This window comes from Tursiops truncatus, chromosome 2 (genome assembly GCF_011762595.2).
Source record: "Tursiops truncatus isolate mTurTru1 chromosome 2, mTurTru1.mat.Y, whole genome shotgun sequence".
NCBI classification, from domain to species: domain Eukaryota; kingdom Metazoa; phylum Chordata; class Mammalia; order Artiodactyla; family Delphinidae; genus Tursiops; species Tursiops truncatus.
Window position 1 is genome coordinate 24,649,439 of NC_047035.1, and position 17,585 is coordinate 24,667,023.

At 41.3% G+C, this 17,585-nt stretch overlaps 1 protein-coding gene across 23 annotated transcripts in view; it reads right to left on the reverse strand.

Annotated features, from left to right (window-relative positions):
- NRXN3 (neurexin 3) overlaps positions 1-17,585 on the reverse strand; it is a 1,624,030-nt gene that overhangs the window by 1,368,110 nt on the left and 238,335 nt on the right. The gene's annotated exons all lie outside the window — the stretch shown is intronic.

Sequence of the window (17,585 nt, forward strand, 5' to 3'; positions counted from 1 at the left end):
CTGAACACTCCTCAAGGACAGGGACGTGCATCTGTTCCATGAAGTGTATGCGGATATGGTGCATGTGCCAAGCACAATGCTAGGCACTAGGGATGCATCTCTACCCCCCATTTCTCACAAAAACCCCAACTCTCTCCTTAACACGTAACACATGTGGGGGCCTTGATAGGCTGCTGGATGAACTGGTGAGGAGTGAACTGATGAAAAGTGACAGAAGAGAGGATTAAATGCAGACTCAAACAAATAAAACTGTTCCTCCAGGACAAAAGGAAAGGGCCTTGGATCAATTAACTTTGTGATTCTAATAACAACTCTGTGATATATCTTTGGCTGTTGTTCTCATCCTACAGATGAGGAAACTGAAGCTCAAACAATATAACTTACTCAAGTCCAGTGGCTAAAGCCATGGCCAGGATTCAACTTCAGGCAGTTTGAGGCTACAGTCCATGCATCTAATCATGAAATATATTGCCTCCCAGTATGGTACCTGGCACAAAGTAGTCATTCAATGAATAGAAATTGGACAGATAGATGGATGGATGGATGGGCAGGTGATGGGTGAATGGATGAATGGATGAATAGACAGATAAATTAATGGATTTACTATGTAGATCTACAAATGAAACACAGTAGCATATAAAATGTGGTGTCTATTTCCAGGTTAGTGAGAACAGCAAGTGATAGCTTCTCTTTTCTTACAAATCAATACAAGTCTTCTAAGGCTGGGGCTTGTGGCTTCTTTCATTATGTAGGTGGTGGGTAGGTGCATTCTTTAAGAGAGTCAAGGAAAGACAGCAAGGCAGATTGATGAGTTATGGGGCAATGAGGCCTCAGACAATGAACGTACATAACTGTAAAACCACTAATTATGTTTGTGGCTGTGTCGGCTGGAAATAATAACAAAAGTAATCAAACCCTGGGCTCAGGGGGAAAACGTATTGCTTTTCCACTGTCCTTTTCCTAGGCACCATACACTGTTGCATTTTACCAAGAAAACTTGCCATAACAAATTTCAGAGTGAACAGCAGGTGGACCTAGATACTCCAAAATCTCATCAGGAATGTACAGCAATGGCTCAGTGCCAAAGTCAGTGAGATCTGTTTGATCTAATGACATAATTGCACATAGAAAACTGGAACCATGGGGCAAGAAAACTGGTTTTGGTACATTAAGATCACAGAAGCCAAAGCAGGCATCTCATATTAACTCACACTAGTCATCTGTTCAAGACTCTGTGATAGCTCCCCATGGCAACTCAGAGTAAAAACTGAAGTCCCTTCAACGGCCATATAGACCCTACATGCCCTCCCAGTAGTAAACTGCCCCCTTCTTCACTCTGCTCCACATGTGCTGGCCATACCTTTCCCAAGTGTCTACATGGCTAAATCCCTCATCTTTGGATCAAATGTCTACTTCTCCTCCTACCTAGCATTCCTATCCACTTAACCTGATATGCTTTGTCTTTTTCTATAGAGCTCATCACGATATAACATATTATAAAAGTGAATTACTTGTAATGTTTATTTTTTTATCACCCCCCCCCACCACCACCAGAATGTAAGCTCTACAAAAGGGAAGAATGTTTTTCTCTTTTTGTTCATTGATGTATTCTAGGTCCCTAAAACAGTGTCTGGCACATAGCAGACACTCAGTAAATATTTGTTGAATAAATGAATGCAGTTTACATTTTCAATGGGAAAGAAAAGAAACCTATTTAACTTTTCCATTTTTAGGAAGTGGTTCCCCGAATTCAAAAGAAAATATTTCACGTCAAAACTCCAAAACAGGGCTTCCCTGATGGCGCAGTGGTTGAGAGTCCGCCTGCTGATGCAGGGGACGCAGGTTTGTGCCCCGGTCCAGGAGGATCCCACGTGCCGCGGAGCGGCTGGGCCCACGAGCCATGGCCGCTGAGCCTGCGCTCCGCAACGGGAGAGGACACAACAGTGAGAGGTCCATGTACAGCAAAAAACAAACAAACAAAAACAAACAAAAAAACCCTCCAAAACGCAGAGGGAAAAGTTCCAAAATGAAACAGAGATTTTTAAAAATCTATAGTTGAATCAATCGAAACTTGGAGAAATTTTAGAGGCTGACTTTTTTCTCCCAACTTCAACTGTCTTCTGAGGAGGTAGGCTTCCCTCTGGCTAATGCAGGTACAGTGTTGAAGAGGCTACGATGGTTGGTGTTTTGGCATTCTCTCACACAACATTTTAAAAAATAAGAATAAAAATTAAATACCTAAGTAATACCTGGAGATTCAATCCAGGTCATTGGTGAAAACTGTATCCCTTTCTCACCCATCCATTTGTTCTGATGAGGGCTCAAGCCCTCCCAACTCCTATAATTTATGTCTTACTCTTGTTAAGATGGTGGTATCAGTAAATGGGAGTAAAACACAGTACTGAGGCAGAAATGAAAGCAGTAGGATGGGTGGGTGCAGTGGATGGTCTAGTTACCAGTGATAGATGATTTATAATCATATAAGGTTCTTTGGGAGAAGAGTCTGCCCAGGCTGATGGGGTGGAGAGCAACAGGCCAACAACAGTGATGTCAGTCAGGGATTCAGGAAATTCTCACCCTCAATATGGGGTGAGGGGTGAGTAGTGGGAACCTCAAAGCACTCAGTGCCTGACTCTTCCTCCAGAGAGCATCAAAATGACCCCAAAACCGCAGATTTCCCATCCAGAGCTTGTTCCTAGTCCCTGATGTAAGAAATCAAGAGCTCTTTCAATCATTCTCTGAGAAGACTCACCAGCCCACTAAAGAAACTCTAAGCTTTGTAGTTTTTGTTGCAATTTAGTAGACACAGTTTTCTTAGTCACTGAAATTAACCAAGATAATAGGTTAAAAGCCTGATACATAGCAGGTGTTCCCTCTCTTCTCCTTTTCCTGCTGGGACATGCATGGTAGAAACAATGTTGCTATTGGGATCTGTGCACCTTGCTTTGGAAAACAAGAGATGATACTCTATTTCAGCATTTAAGAAATCTCTTAGTTATCTTCCTCATAAGTAAAATTAGCCACAATATGTATTTCCCTCTATGGGATCTCAAGGCTCCTTCTGGGTATCTAGAGGTTGTCAATTTTGCTCATTCCAGTAGAGCTGGAGACAAGAGAAAGTACAGCGACATCTCAAGGGTCTGCTAACATGGCACTCCGCCCTCAAAACACACACACACACACACACACACACACACACACACACACACTGTTTGACAGAATAAAGAGGAGGCTACAGGAAAAAAAAAGCAAGAATTTTTTCAGGGAATGCCAGACTCCTCATAATGGGTGCCTGAGCTTCTGAAAAGAAGCATGCTAGGCAGTTACTTCCAAATTCCACGGACCAATCCACAGAATTTTTGCAAATATTCTTTCAGTAGCTACAGCCACATAACCTATTGCTTTCTTTCCCCCACTCCAACCCTTATCTAAGGTTACAGCTAAACCATTTTGATGACTCGGACATATTTTGTCTACGCCCCTATTATTAAGTTTGAAGAACAGAAATAAAACGAAACAAAAATCTCTGAAAGGCTTTTTTCAAGTCATTGTGGTCTCACTCCCTTTACCCAAGCAGCCAAACAGGCTGGATGTGGGTTTCTATGTGACTAGGAGTTAAGCACTTCTTCTCACCCTGATTTCAACTGAGTTAAAGAGAATGGTTTAAAACCACCTCCCAAAAACCTATGTTAGACCATGAGTTGGCAACCTAAGCATAATGTCTTTCTCACAGCAACAGCTCCATGAAGGTTGGTTTTAACCATTAATGTCAATGATATTAAGCATAGCTTAATAGAAAGTACCTCTGCTAAGGATGGAAAGTAGGCCTGCACATTTGTGCTAAGTGACTGTCCTGGCAGCAATCTCTTCAAAACAGCCAGGCCTAAGGGAGAGAAGTGCTGAGATCCACCTCCTAGGACAATGAGCAAAAGAAAAGAACAGTATCTTCTACTTCCTTTGCAGGCATCTTACATTTAGAAAAGGACAATTCCACAGGCTGGAAAGTTATTTCAGCCTTTTAATTTCAATCCATGCTGACAATCTCCTTAATTTTTTTTAATTTATTTTTTTATACAGCAGGTCCTTATTAGTCATCCATCTTATACACATCAGTGTATACATGTCAATCCCAATCTCCCAGTTCATCCCACCACCACCACCACCCCCGCCGCTTTCCCCCGTTATGTGTCCATACGTTTGTTCTCTGTGTTTCTATTTCTGCCCTGCAAACCAGTTCATCTGTACCATTTTTCTAGGTTCCACATATATGTGTTAGTATACGATATTTTTCTCTTTCTGACTTACTTCACTCTGTATGACAGTCTCTAGATCCATCCACATCTCTACAAATGACCCAACTTCATTCCTTTTTATGGCTGAGTAATATTCCATTGTATATATGTACCACATTTCTTTATCCATTCATCTGTCGATGGGCATTTAGGTGCTTTCATGACCTGGCTATTGTAAATAGGGCTGCAATGAACATTGGGGTGCATGTGTCTTTTTGAAATATAGTTTTCTCAGGGTATATGCCCAGTAGTGGGATTGCTGGGTCATATGGTAATTCTACTTTTAGTTTTTTAAGGAACCTCCATACTGTTCTCCATAGTGGCTGTATCAATTTACATTCCCACCATCAGTGCAAGAGAATTCCCTTTTCTCCACACCCTCTCCAGCATTTGTTGTTTGCAGATTTTCTGATGAAGCCCATTCTAACTGGTGTGAGATGACATCTCATTGTAGTTTTGATTTGCATTTCTCTAATAATTAGTGATGTTGAGCAGTTTTTCATGTGCTTCTTGGCCATCTGTATGTCTTCTTTGAAGAAATGTCTATTTAGGTCTTCTGCCCATTTTTTTTTGTTTGTTTGTTTTTTGCGGTACGCGGGCCTCTCACTGTTGTGGCCTCTCCCGTTGTGGAGCACAGGCTCCGGACGCACAGTCTCAGCGGCCATGGCTCATGGGCCCAGCCACTCAGCGCCATGTGGGATCTTCCCAGACCAGGACACGAACCCGTGTCCCCTGCATCGGCAGGCAGACTCTCAACCACTACGCCACCAGGGAAGCCCCTTCTGCCCATTTTTTGATTGGGATGTTTGTTTTTCTAATATTGAGCTGCATGAGCTATTTATATATTTTGGAGATTAATCCTTTGCCTGTTGATGCATTTGCAAATATTTTCTCCCATTCTCAAGGTTGTCTTTTCGTCTCATTTGTAATTTCCTTTGCTTTGCAAAAGCTTTGAAGTTTCATTAGGTCCCATTTGTTTATTTTTGTTTTTATTTCCATTACTCTAGGAGGTGGGTCAAAAAAGATCTTGCTGTGACTTATGTCAAAGAGTGTTCTTCCTATGTTTTCCTCTAAGAGTTTTATAGTGTCCAGTCTTACATTTAGGTCTGTAATCCATTTTGAGTTTATTTTTGTGTTTGGTGTTAGGGAATGTTCTAATTTCATTCTTTTACATGTAGCTGTCCAGTTTTCCCAGCACCACTTATTGAAGAGACTGTCTTTTCTCCATTGTATATCCTTGCCTCCTTTATCATAGATTAGTTACCATAGGTGCATGGGTTTATCTCTGGGCTTTCTATCCTGTTCCATTGATCTATATTTCTGTTTTTGTGCCAGTACCATATTGTCTTGATTACTGTAGCTTTGTAGTATAGTCTGAAGTCAGGGAGTCTGATTCTTCCAGCTCCTTTTTGTTTCCCTCAAGACTGCTTTGGCTATTTGGGGTCTTTTGTGTCTCCATACACATTTTAAGGTTTTTTGTTCTAGTTCTGTAAAAACTGCCATTGGTAATTTGATGGGGATTGCATTGAATCTGTAGATTGCTTTGGGTAGTAGAGTCATTTTCACAATATTGATTCTTCCAATCCAAGAACATGGTATATCTCTCCATCTGTTTGTGTCATCTTTGATGTCTTTCATCAGTGTCTTATAGTTTTCTGAGTACAGGTCTTTTACCTCCTTAGGTAGGTTTATTCCTAGGTATTTTATTCTTTTTGTTGCAATGGTAAATGGGAGTGTTTCCTTAATTTCTCTTTCAGATTTTTCATCACTAAGTGTATAGGAATGCCAGAGATTTCTGTGCATTAATTTTGTATCCTGCAACTTTACCAAATTCATTGATTAGCTCTAGTAGTTTTCTGGTGGCATCTTTAGGATTCTCCATGTATAGTATCATGTCATCTGCAAACACTGACAGTTTTACTTCTTCTTTTCCAATTTGTATTCCGCTTATTTCTTTTTCTTCTCTGATTGCCCTGGCTAGGACTTCCAAAACCATGTTGAATAATAGTGGTGAGAGTGGACATCCTTGTCTTGTTCCTGATCTTAGAGGAAATGCTTTCACTTTTTCACCATTGAGAATGACGTTTGCTGTGGGTTTGTCGTATATGGCCTTTATTATGTTGAGGTACGTTCCCTCTATGCCCACTTTCTGGAGAGTTTTTATCATAAATGGGTGTTGAATTTTGTCAAAAGTTTTTTCCGCATCTATTGAGATGATCATATGGTTTTTATTCTTCAATTTGTTAATATGGTGTATCACATTGATTGATTTGCATATATTGAAGAATCCTTGCATCCCTGAGATAAACCCCACTTGATCATGGTGTATGGTCTTTTAATGTGTTGTTGCATTCTGTTTGCTAGTATTTTGTTCAGGATTTTTGCATGTATATTCATCAGTGATATTCATCTGTAATTTTCTTTTTTTGTAGTATCTTTGTCTGGTTTTGGTATCGGGGTGATGGTGGCCTCATGCGTTTGGTAGTGTTCCTTCCTCTGCAATTTTTTGGAAGAGTTTGAGAAGAATGGGTGTTAGCTCGTCTCTAAATGTTTGATAGAATTCACCTGTGAAGCCATCTGGTCCTGGACTTTTGTTTGTTGGAAGATTTTTAATCACAATTTCAATTTCATTACTTGTAATTGGTCTGTTCCTATTTTGTTTCTTCCTGGTTCAGTCCTGGAAGGTTATACCTTTCTAAGAATTTGTCCATTTCTTTCAGGTTGTCCATTTTTTTGCCATAGAGTTGCTTGTAGTAGGCTCTTAGGATGCTTTGTATTTCTGCAGTGTCTGTTGTAACTTCTCCTTTTTCATTTCTAATTTTATTGATTTGAGTCCTCTCCCTCTCTTTCTTGATGAGTCAGGTTAATGGTTTATCAATGTGTTTATCTTCTCAAAGAACCACCTTTAGTTTTATTGATCTTTGCTATTGTTTTCTTTGTTTCTATTTCATTTATTTCTGCTCTGATCATTATGATTTCTTTCTATTTTAAGGTAATTATTGATATGTATGCTCCTATTACCATTTTCTTAATTGTTATGGGTTTTTGTAGGTCCTGTTCTTCTCTTGTGTTTCCCACTTAGAGAAATTCCTTTATCATTTGTTGTAGAGCTGGTTTGTTGGTGCTGAATTTCTTAGCTTTTGCTTGTCTGTAAAACTTTTGATTTCTCCATCGAATCTGAATGAGATCCTTGCCAGGTAGAGGAATCTTGGTTGTAGGTTCTTCCCTTTCATCACTTTAAATATATCATGCCACTTCCTTCTGGCTTGTAGAGTTTCTGCTGAGAAATCAGCTGTTAACATTATGGGAGTTTCTTTAATTTTTGTCAATTTGATTACTATGTGTCTCAGTGTGTTTCTCCTTGGGTTTATCCTGCCTGGGACTCTCTGTGCTTCCTGGACTTGGGTGGCTGTTTCCTTTCCCATGTTAGGGAAGTTTTTGACTATAATCTCTTCAAATATTTTCTCGGGTCCCTTCTCTCTCTCTTCTCCTTCTGGGACCCCTATAATGCAAATGTTGTTGCGTTTAATGTTGTCCCAGAGGTCTCTTAGGCTGTCTTCATTTCTTTTCATTCTTTTTTCTTTATTCTGCTCTGTGGCAGCGAATTCCACCATTCTGTCTTCCAGGTCACTTATTCATTCTTCTGCCTCAATTATTCTGCTATTGATTCCTTCTAGTGTATTTTTCATTTCAGATATTGTATTGTTCATCTGTTTGTTCTTTAATTCTTCTAGGTATTTGTTCTTTAATTGGTCTTTGTTAAACATTTCTTGAATCTTCTCAATCTTTGCCTCCATTCTTTTTCTGAAGTCCTGGATCATCTTCACTATCATTATTCTGAATCCTTTTTCCGGAAGGTTGCCTATCTCCACTTCATTTAGTTGTTTTTCTGGGGTTTTTATCTTGTTCCTTCATCTGGTACATAGCCCTCTGCCTTTTCATCTTGTATTTCTGTGAATGTGGTTTTTGTTCCACGGGATCCAGGATTCTAGTTCTTCTTCCTTCTGCTGGTTCTCTCCTTAAATTCTGACATAACAAATCTGGATCTTAAGTAGGTTTTGTTTTTATATTAACCTGATTTGATTTTGGCTTTTATTTTGTCATGATTTAGAATGTATTGAGTTTAGAGGTTTGGAAATTTTTTAAAAATCCATTTTACTACAACACTGAAAGTCATTACACCTCTACTGTCAAATTATACTTTTCCAAGATGTTATCTGCTACATAAGGCTGATTCCCTTTCTATCAGCAGGAGGAAGAGCCACAGTTTTCCTCTAACAGAGGGTAATCCAAAGATGAGATTCTTTTAGAATTTCTCCCAGCTAATTACAAATCAGGTTGGTTGGAAGGCAGTCTGTAAAAGATTAGAGTGGCTGGGATGGGGAACTGGTACGTAAAATGCACAACACCCTCGGAAGAACATAGGTAAATGTATGAAGGTCAACCATGTGATGTACTTCCCCATCACTTGCTAAGTATCCTTTGGTTCTGGAAGCATCATCTGAGAGGGCACTACCCTCTGTGCAGAACCAGAAATGGCCACGGACATACATTAAAACAAAACTAGAGGGTTGAAATGCAATAATTAAGATGGGTGAGTCTATACAGATTTTCCAACTAATTTTTACACTTGGCAAATTTTATGCCTTCCCACAAACATATTCTTGGATATATAACAAGATGATATTCTTAATCATTATAAATGTTGACTTTTATTATTATTGAGAGCTTTAATCCATGTCTAAATCAACAATGGAAGACAAAAGATAGGCTGACCCCATGCCAGAGTTTTCTTACTTAATGACATTTTTCAACCTGTGGGCATTTATGTCCGGGACCCCCTGGCTGGAGTTGGTGTGTGTCTGTAATTAGCTGTATATTAGGGGGTGGTAGAAATGGTATATCTGTGTGTAAGAGCCTATTTATATGTCATGTTAGGGAATTTGGACTTGAGTTTCAATATTTATACTACACCAATACTAAAACTAGACTAGTATACTAAACACAATACTTAAGACTTTTCCTAACGTTTTTTTTTTTTTTTTTTTTTTTTTTTGCAGTACGCGGGCTTCTCACTGTTGTGGCCTCTCCCGTTGCGGAGCACAGGCTCCGGATGCACAGGCTCAGTGGCCATGGCTCACGGGCCCAGCCGCTCCGCAGCATGTGGGATCTTCCCGGACCGGGGCACGAACCCATGTCCCCTGCATCGGCAGGCGGACTCTCAACCACTGCGCCACCAGGGAAGCCCCTTAGGACTTTTTAAGTGCTTATCAAATGCTAAGAACTGGATTAAGTACTTTATACGCATAACCTTATTTAATTTTTACACACCCCCTTTGAGGCAAGCCGAATCCTTACTTTGGGGATGTTAGCGAGTCTTCTGAAATATGTTACTAGGTGGCAGTTGTTTTTAAAATGTGCTACAAAAATCTTAGCAGTCCTAAATTCGTTCTCAGTATTAAAAATCTAAATATCTGGGGATCACTGCACTAAAAGATCTTACCACCCTATAGTCACACCTATCTCATACTGTACCTGCTGGATCAGTGGAAGGTGGGAGGGGTTTCTCTTTTCTTAAGCTGTTACTGTGTGATAGACCTGCTATAATGTATGTCAGATATACTATTTCATTTCATCCTAAATGCAAAACAACCTTGCAGGGTTATCATTACTTATTCCCAAATTTGATTGATGAGTAAACAGATGCTTGGAGAGATAAGTAACGTACCCAGGGCCAATGCTGCTCAAATAGTAAGTGACAGAGGCAGGATTTAAATCTAGCACCTGTGAGGTCCCAAATGCCATATTCTTTCTGCAACATCCTACTCGTGCTAGGGCTTCCATGGTTGGATTTCAGAGAGAAATTATTAACTTTCTTCTTAAGGATTATGAGGGAGGAACCTTTTTCAGACACATTCCCAACTAAGAACTCCATAGACTTTACTAGTGGCTCATGGATGCGATCTCTCAACAGGAGAAAGTCTGGAGAGCACACGTCAATGTGACATACGGATTATGTGTTTGATTTAGAGTAAGGAGTTGGGGCTCTTTGGCAGCATAAAACTACATCCTTAGCACAACTTCAATTCAGTTTTTGTTCCCAAAGAATCATAAGATGCACGATATATGCCAGATATTGATAGTTTTGTGTATGTATATTCACGTATATGGAGTTGTATGAGGTCATGTTAATTTGCTATCTATCTTCACAGTCACAGAATGCCAAATCAAGAATTCCTGTCTCTGCGAAGGTCATGAGAAGACATTCCAATCCAACAGGGTATTGTAAGGCTTGAATGTCTGCTAATCCTCCTTTTCTTCTGCCTCGTTCCCCACCAGCTTCGCTCAGAGAGAACAACAAAGAACCCACCTCCACAGCTCTCTCTGGACATCACTGGCCTGTGACCTTGGCCACACAGTAGTGGCAGGGAGGACTTGACCAGAATCCCATCCATTTTCCCTCCCCCTCTGGGTGGCCAATGAGCTGGAAAATGAAGGACACAATGCAGGTTTATGAGACTCATAATTAGGTCATAGCTGAGCCTAATTCCCTTCATCTAGCAGCTGGGGCCAGTGGACCAGCACATGCTACCCAACCAGTTTCCAGGGGTGCCCAACTTGAATACCTCCTTTCTTCCTTAGGAGGCCCCCTCCCCAAAGCTCCTAGCAGACCAGCAGCAGCAGGCCCAAGGAAACCCAGCGATGCTACTCTTCTCTGTACAGGTCACAGCACTCTTGGAGAACAGGGTCTCCTTTGGGAACCGCACTTTAAGAGGAGGCACATGCAGAAGGGATGTCTGACAAATGGAGGACTCAGAGAGGACAAAACAGCAGTCTTCCAACACTACACATCGGCTACGGACAGAAAATCAAGGGTTAGTGGGTAAAAATTATAGTCACATGACCTCTGATAAGTCACCTAACTTCTCTGTGCCTCTGTTTTCTTACATGTAAAATTAGAGTAATAACAGTACCCACCTTACAGGATTGCTAAGAGGAATAAATGTAACAAATATTAATATATGTAAATGGGCCTGGTGCAGAGTGAGCACTACACGAATTTAGATGATGATGATGATGATTAGGCAGATTTGGGCTCAATACAATTTTTTTTTCTAAAAATTATAAATAAATGTAAAACAATGATTTGCATTAAAGGCAGTCAGTCGTAAGCTGGTAAGTCCCCCACCAGCAGAGATATTCATCTGGGTAAGACACAGGGGCACAGAAACAAGACCATGGCAGAGATGCCATAGAAACAATTCCTACATTGGTAGGGGAATGTTTAAAAAGTAATAATACTATGTTCTGTGGCTCTTTAGTGCGTTCAGAATATTTTTCCCACCTGATTTTTCTTTCAAAGCCAACCAGGGAAGTAAGCAGGGTAAGCAGTATGCCCACTGCACAGAAGGTGAAACCGAGGCCAGATGTCTTGTCTAAAGCCAAACACCTTTATCTGAAAGTGTAGGAGTCTGAACAGAGAGCTCTTGTGGCATCTTAGAAACTGTTTCTCCCTCCATCTCATCTCCTTGCCTCGCCTCAGAAGTGGCCGCGTTTCCGTGCAGATTTATTCCTGTCACCTTCCACCCCATCTGAATCTAACATCTGCTTGCTTGAGCTTCCAAAATCCCGTTGTCTCACAAATCTCCTCGCTTAATCCTGCATTTGTCTGTCAACGTAATTTGTTTAGCATAGGACGGGGGGGGGGGGGGGGGGGGGGGAATAAATGTTTAAGCTTGAGCTTTGACTCTAGGGTTCAAGGAAGAGGCTTGGAAATCAGAAAACCAGAAGAGCCTTCAAGAAAGAGAGAGGTAGGTGCAAATATCCTTGTGGGGGGGGGGGGGGATTGTCCCCAGGTGTGCACGACACACTTTTCCATTGTTCTTCCTAAATTGCACATCCACCAGATACACTCACACTACCCAGTCTGTCCTCATCTTAGAATTCGGGGGAAGGTAAAAGCCATTGCCAAGCCTTTTGGCAAGCAGGACAGTACTGGGTTCAGTTTCAAGAATATCTCATGGGGGCCCAGGGGAGATGGATGGCCTGGCAGCAACTAAGAGCTTCAGGCCCATAAACCAAATTGCCTGAAAAAGTGAGTCAGTTATTTTCTCATTCATGGTTTCCAATGGCACCAACAAAGCTTGAGTCCTCAGAGTCCCTGGAGAGACATTTTCGGCCTGTGCACACATTCGTGCTTATTAATGTTGCATGATCCTCAGCTATCCACACCAAACAAGCAACCCCAAGCCCTCCCTCTCCAGGGCTGCATTTACTTTCTGCTCCTGTTTGCATAAATCTAATCTATTCGCTTCATCCTCATGAAAGGATCTGGATCTCCTATGAAAAGGAACTCTCTTGTCAACCCATGGTAAATGCTGGCCATGCTAATTTCTCTTTTCTCTGTTCTCCCGTGATCACACTTGCTTTCAGGCTCCGGACACGCAGGCCCAGCGGCCATGGCTCATGGGCCCAGCCGCTCCGCGGCATGTGGGATCTTCCCAGACCGGGGCACGAACCCACGTCCCGTGCATCGGCAGGCGGACTCTCAACCACTGAGCCACCAGGGAAGCCCTCCTTGTTCTCTCTTTCTCTCACTGTCTCACTCCCTCATCTTTTTTTCTTCTCATCTTCTCTTTTTCCCCTCCCTTCCTCCTACTGACATGACAGTTTTCCTTCAAATTTCGACTATTTCCTATCCTACTCCCAAATCCCCTTCTCCCTCCACAATTTGTTGGTAATGCTACTGGTGTTGCCCTCTGCAACACCAAAACAAGTTAAAAGTTTATGGAGCCATGATTCTCTTTGCTCACCTTTTTTATTGTTATTGTAAAGGCAGTTCTCTAAATTAACTTCCCGTGTCTAAGATGTTACAAATATACCCAAATGCAAGCTTCTGAAGGAGTCTTTAGAACGCAGAGTTAGCAGAGGGATCAATTGCTAATTTTTTTAAAAGCTATGCCTCACCCTTGTGTCACCCCATGAACTCTGTTCTTCCGAAATTTATGCCTTGAAGCACTAAACCACCCAGTGCCTCAGAATGAGGCTTTATTTGGAGATAGGATCTTTAAAGACGTTAAAATGAGGTCATTAGGGTAGGCTCTAATCCAAGATGACTGGTGTCCTTATAAGAAGAGGAAATTTGCATGCACAAAGAGACAATCAGGCTTCACACAGAGAAAAGGTCGTGTGAGGACACAGCAAGAAGGTGGCCATCTGCAAGCCAAGAACAGAGGCCTCAGAAGAAACCAAACCTGCTGACATCTTAATCTTGGACTTCTAGCCACCAGAACTATGAGAAAATAAATTTCTGTTATTTAAGTCACCCAGTCTGTGGTATCTTGTTATGGCAGCCCTAGCAAACCATTATAACCTGTGAAGTAAATAGGGTATTTGTGAAGTATTCGCCTGTATTCTCTTGCATTTGGAGAATCTGGACAAAAAGTACCCTGTGCCTGTCAAGTTATTATTCTTTAAGTTTAAGGAGAACTCTTTTGTAAAGCAAAAAGGACAAAAAATCTATAAGACAAGTAGCCCTTTGGCATCTTTTTTCCACTAACATGGTCCAGAAACAGAGATATAACCTCAAGGCTGCTTGTGTTCTGAACACCCAGGAAGCCTGCCCTGGCCTGCCCAAGTGTTGGCGTGACACAGTGACACCTGGGTATCAAAAGGAATTCTTCAGAGTGGAATTGGAACTGATTTAATCACGCTCCAAATACATCAACCAGATTCCTCCAAAAAAAAAAAAATTCATTTGAGAAACAAAACAATAAAAATTGCAAAACTTTAATAAGAAAAAAAAAGTTTACATCATAGGTCTAAAGGCAGTACTGGATACATTCTGAAGGTCAACCAGACCATGGAAGTGACTGGAAATGGAAAATTACTAAAACTCAACCTATGGGGCCCTATAGACTTCAGTTTGCTCTTAGACACCTGTAGAAACTAGTCAGCCTATAGATTCTTGTGGACCCAAGCCAAATTATTAATTCCTCTGGAAGCCCCTTTACTACATTGTCTTGAGGTCTGCGTACAGAAGTCCTGTTCGGTGGTTAATAAATGAAACAGAATCTGAATGGCCCATGAATAGCTCTTCTCTTGACTATAACAAAGCCCCACCCACTTTTATGAGCCTGATTTTGCCCAGATAAATCACTGATGCAGGAGATTATAGTCCCTGACATCACCCTGTAATAGACAAGCCCACAAAAGCTCACATAGATGCACATAGAATTTGTGTGGTGTAGCTACCTCTAATAAGCTGGGGAGGAAAAGGAAAAACCCAGGTATGGAGATCTCCCCTGTGCTCCTATTTTCTCTTTTTTCCTAAGCCCCTTCTCTCACCAGACAAACCCTGACTCTCACAGCAGCTCTTCCATCCAAAGGGAGGCCATCAAGTGGCTTAACAAATCTATCCACATAAATGGACTCTGCTTTGCTCTCAGAGAGCCCTTGTCCCCAGGCAGAAGTATCTCTACACTTGCCTCCTACATCAATAGGTTAAAGAAAAGAGAAAGGCAAAGACTGAATGCGGCAGAGGGTACACCTGTTCAGGCTACAAGTTGGTCTCTTAAGAAATGGCTCACAGACTTCCTGAGGGAATGGGAGGCGTCTCATGTTAACACAATGCCCTTGAAAAGTATATTGAACCATCCCAGGAATGCACAGCATTCACCATTCACCAACTTGGACTTGAAGGGTCAGGGACAAGGGGGACCCAGAGAGGACATTCGCCCAGGCATGTATTTCCAAAGGACTCCTCAGCATTTTAGCTTTTAAAATTGGTTTTATTATGGTGATGTTCAAACACTGACAAAACTAGTAAGAATCACCACCAGTCTATTGCCCAATTCAACAATTATTATCAAAGTGGATTCATCTAACTCTCTCTTTTTGTTGTTCTGGAGTATATTTAAGAAAATACCAAACATGATATAATTCAGTCTTTTGGTATTACTTCCAAATGATTCTGCAGATACAGTCAACGCTAAAGGGGATACAAAAAGATGTAAAATGTCAACAAACAATTCTAAACTAGAGTTCCATTCCTGGGCCACCTGCCCATAGTGTACTGTGAATTAATATCATCTCTAAATTTAGAGATTCCTAGTCTGTGACTATACTGCATTGGATTTTTGTGTTAACAAATAATTTCTTAAATGTTAACATTTAAAGGTTATTGTAACTATGTTTTCTCATTTCTTCCTTTTACCAGTGTGCCAAGAACTTGAAAGCAGAGAGGAGAAAGAAAAAAAAAGAAAAGAAAGGAAAAAAGAAACAAAAAGTAAAGACAATGTTCAAGGGCTCTCTGAACCTCTGAAACTTCCTGCCCCCAGAGAAAAATTCAAAATGAATTAAATTCAATGAAATGATACTGATAATAGCAATGATTTATTGAGTGTTTATTATACCATGCCCTTGAGGAGAAAACTCCTGTTATACAGAGTATGCACTATTCAGCTATGTCCACTCCACAGTGCCTTGTACACAGGAATGTCCAGTTTCAAACAACATACAGCCTGGGGCACATATGGAAAAGCAGAGGGGGTGAAGACTGGTCATCGACAGTCTAAAGGTAAACTCTGTCTTTGGGGGAGAGGGAGCAACCTCTTCTAAGGAACTACTCCCTTTTCTTTCCTTTAGCTGGCTTACTGCCTCCTTGAATCATTTTACAGTTCCCCTAACCAGGGGACACAAAGAAATTGCTTCTTTTTGCTGTGGCCTCATTAATTTAATAAGTAAACATGGAGTTCTTTATTTACATTCTAAGAGTATACTGCCACCAGCTGGCCCCAGTCTCTCCTGGAGGCGGGGCTCCCTTTGGGAACCTCTAGCTATAATACTGTAGCCTAGAGACTTCGTGGTGCCGGAGGGTTGGCCCAGAGTGACAAGAGGCAGGACAAAGTGACAAGAGGCAAGGGAAGAGTTAATGCATTAAAGGGGTGGTTGAGTCCATCCCAAAGCAGTGTGCCAGTACTGCTTTCATTAGTACTGGTGCATCATTTCATTTTCTCTACCATTCCACTTCTTCTTCGCTAATTCACAGTCATTATCAAACCTGAACAAGCATCCCATGCTTCATTTACTGACATTAATTAATTCCCCACCCCCTGCTTTTTATCTTCTTTTAAAAGATGGAAGAGGGAAATATCCCATTCTCTTAGGGAGAGAATACAGGTTTAATAGCGGTTGGCAGCTGGCTTTCTCTAGTGCAGATGAGGAAAGGGAAGCACAAGCCTGCTCACTGTTGAGCTCACTGGACCATGGCCGTGGTGACACCTTTCACCTCCCGTCACCACCCTCAACCCAGAGCCCCACTCCCAGACTCCAGCCATCTTCAAGCTCAATGTTCTGACACCACCCCCTTACGTGCAATGATTTTCAAAGAGTGCTGATGGAAGAGAACGGCCAGCCTTGGGCACATCTCCCTCCCCTCACTCATATCCAGTCATGGCACGGAGAAAAATAACAAATACATGAAAAGGATTAGCTGATAACAGCGCGAGGAGCACAACTTGTACTTTCTGGCTCAGCCCCTGAAACCCGCAACTTCACCACAGCAACTAAAGGCCCAACTTGGCACATCTCTGAATGTCCTGCCTACCTTTCAGATGGGGAGGCCCAAGGGCTAAAGAGGCAAGTTAAACTGAATCACCTAAGTGTTCCCATTAGAAAAACTTTTCCGTGAATGTGCGTGTGTTCCCCCTGTCATTTACTCTATAGTTAAATTACATAATTCCCCAATGGTATTATTTATTATTATCTATTATTAAACCCTGTGACACTAGCGTATTATTCAGCAGCTGTATTAACACTCTACATTCCTTACATTCTACCTGTGTTAATAACTCTGCTTAGTAAATCCAGACAGAGATGTATGTACATGATGTCTTTTTTGGGGGGAAGGGGGAGGTGGGAGGGTGGTTGTCAAAGAGCACACCTTGGTTCATATTAAAGAATGACTTGAATTATGGTTTTCTCAGGGTATATGCCTAGTAATGGGACTGCTGGGTCATATGGTAATTCTACTTTTAGTTTTTTAAGGAACCTCCATACTGTTCTCCATAGTGGCTGTATCAATTTACATTCTCACCAACAGTGCAAGGGGGTTCCCTTTTCTCCACACCGTCTCCAGTATTTATTGTTTGTAGATTTTTTGATGATGGCCATTCTGACCGGTATGAGATGATATCTCATTGTAGTTTTGATTTGTATTTCTCTAATGATTAATGATGTCGAGCATTCTTTCATGTGTTTGTTGGCAATCTGTATATCTTCTTTGGAGAAATG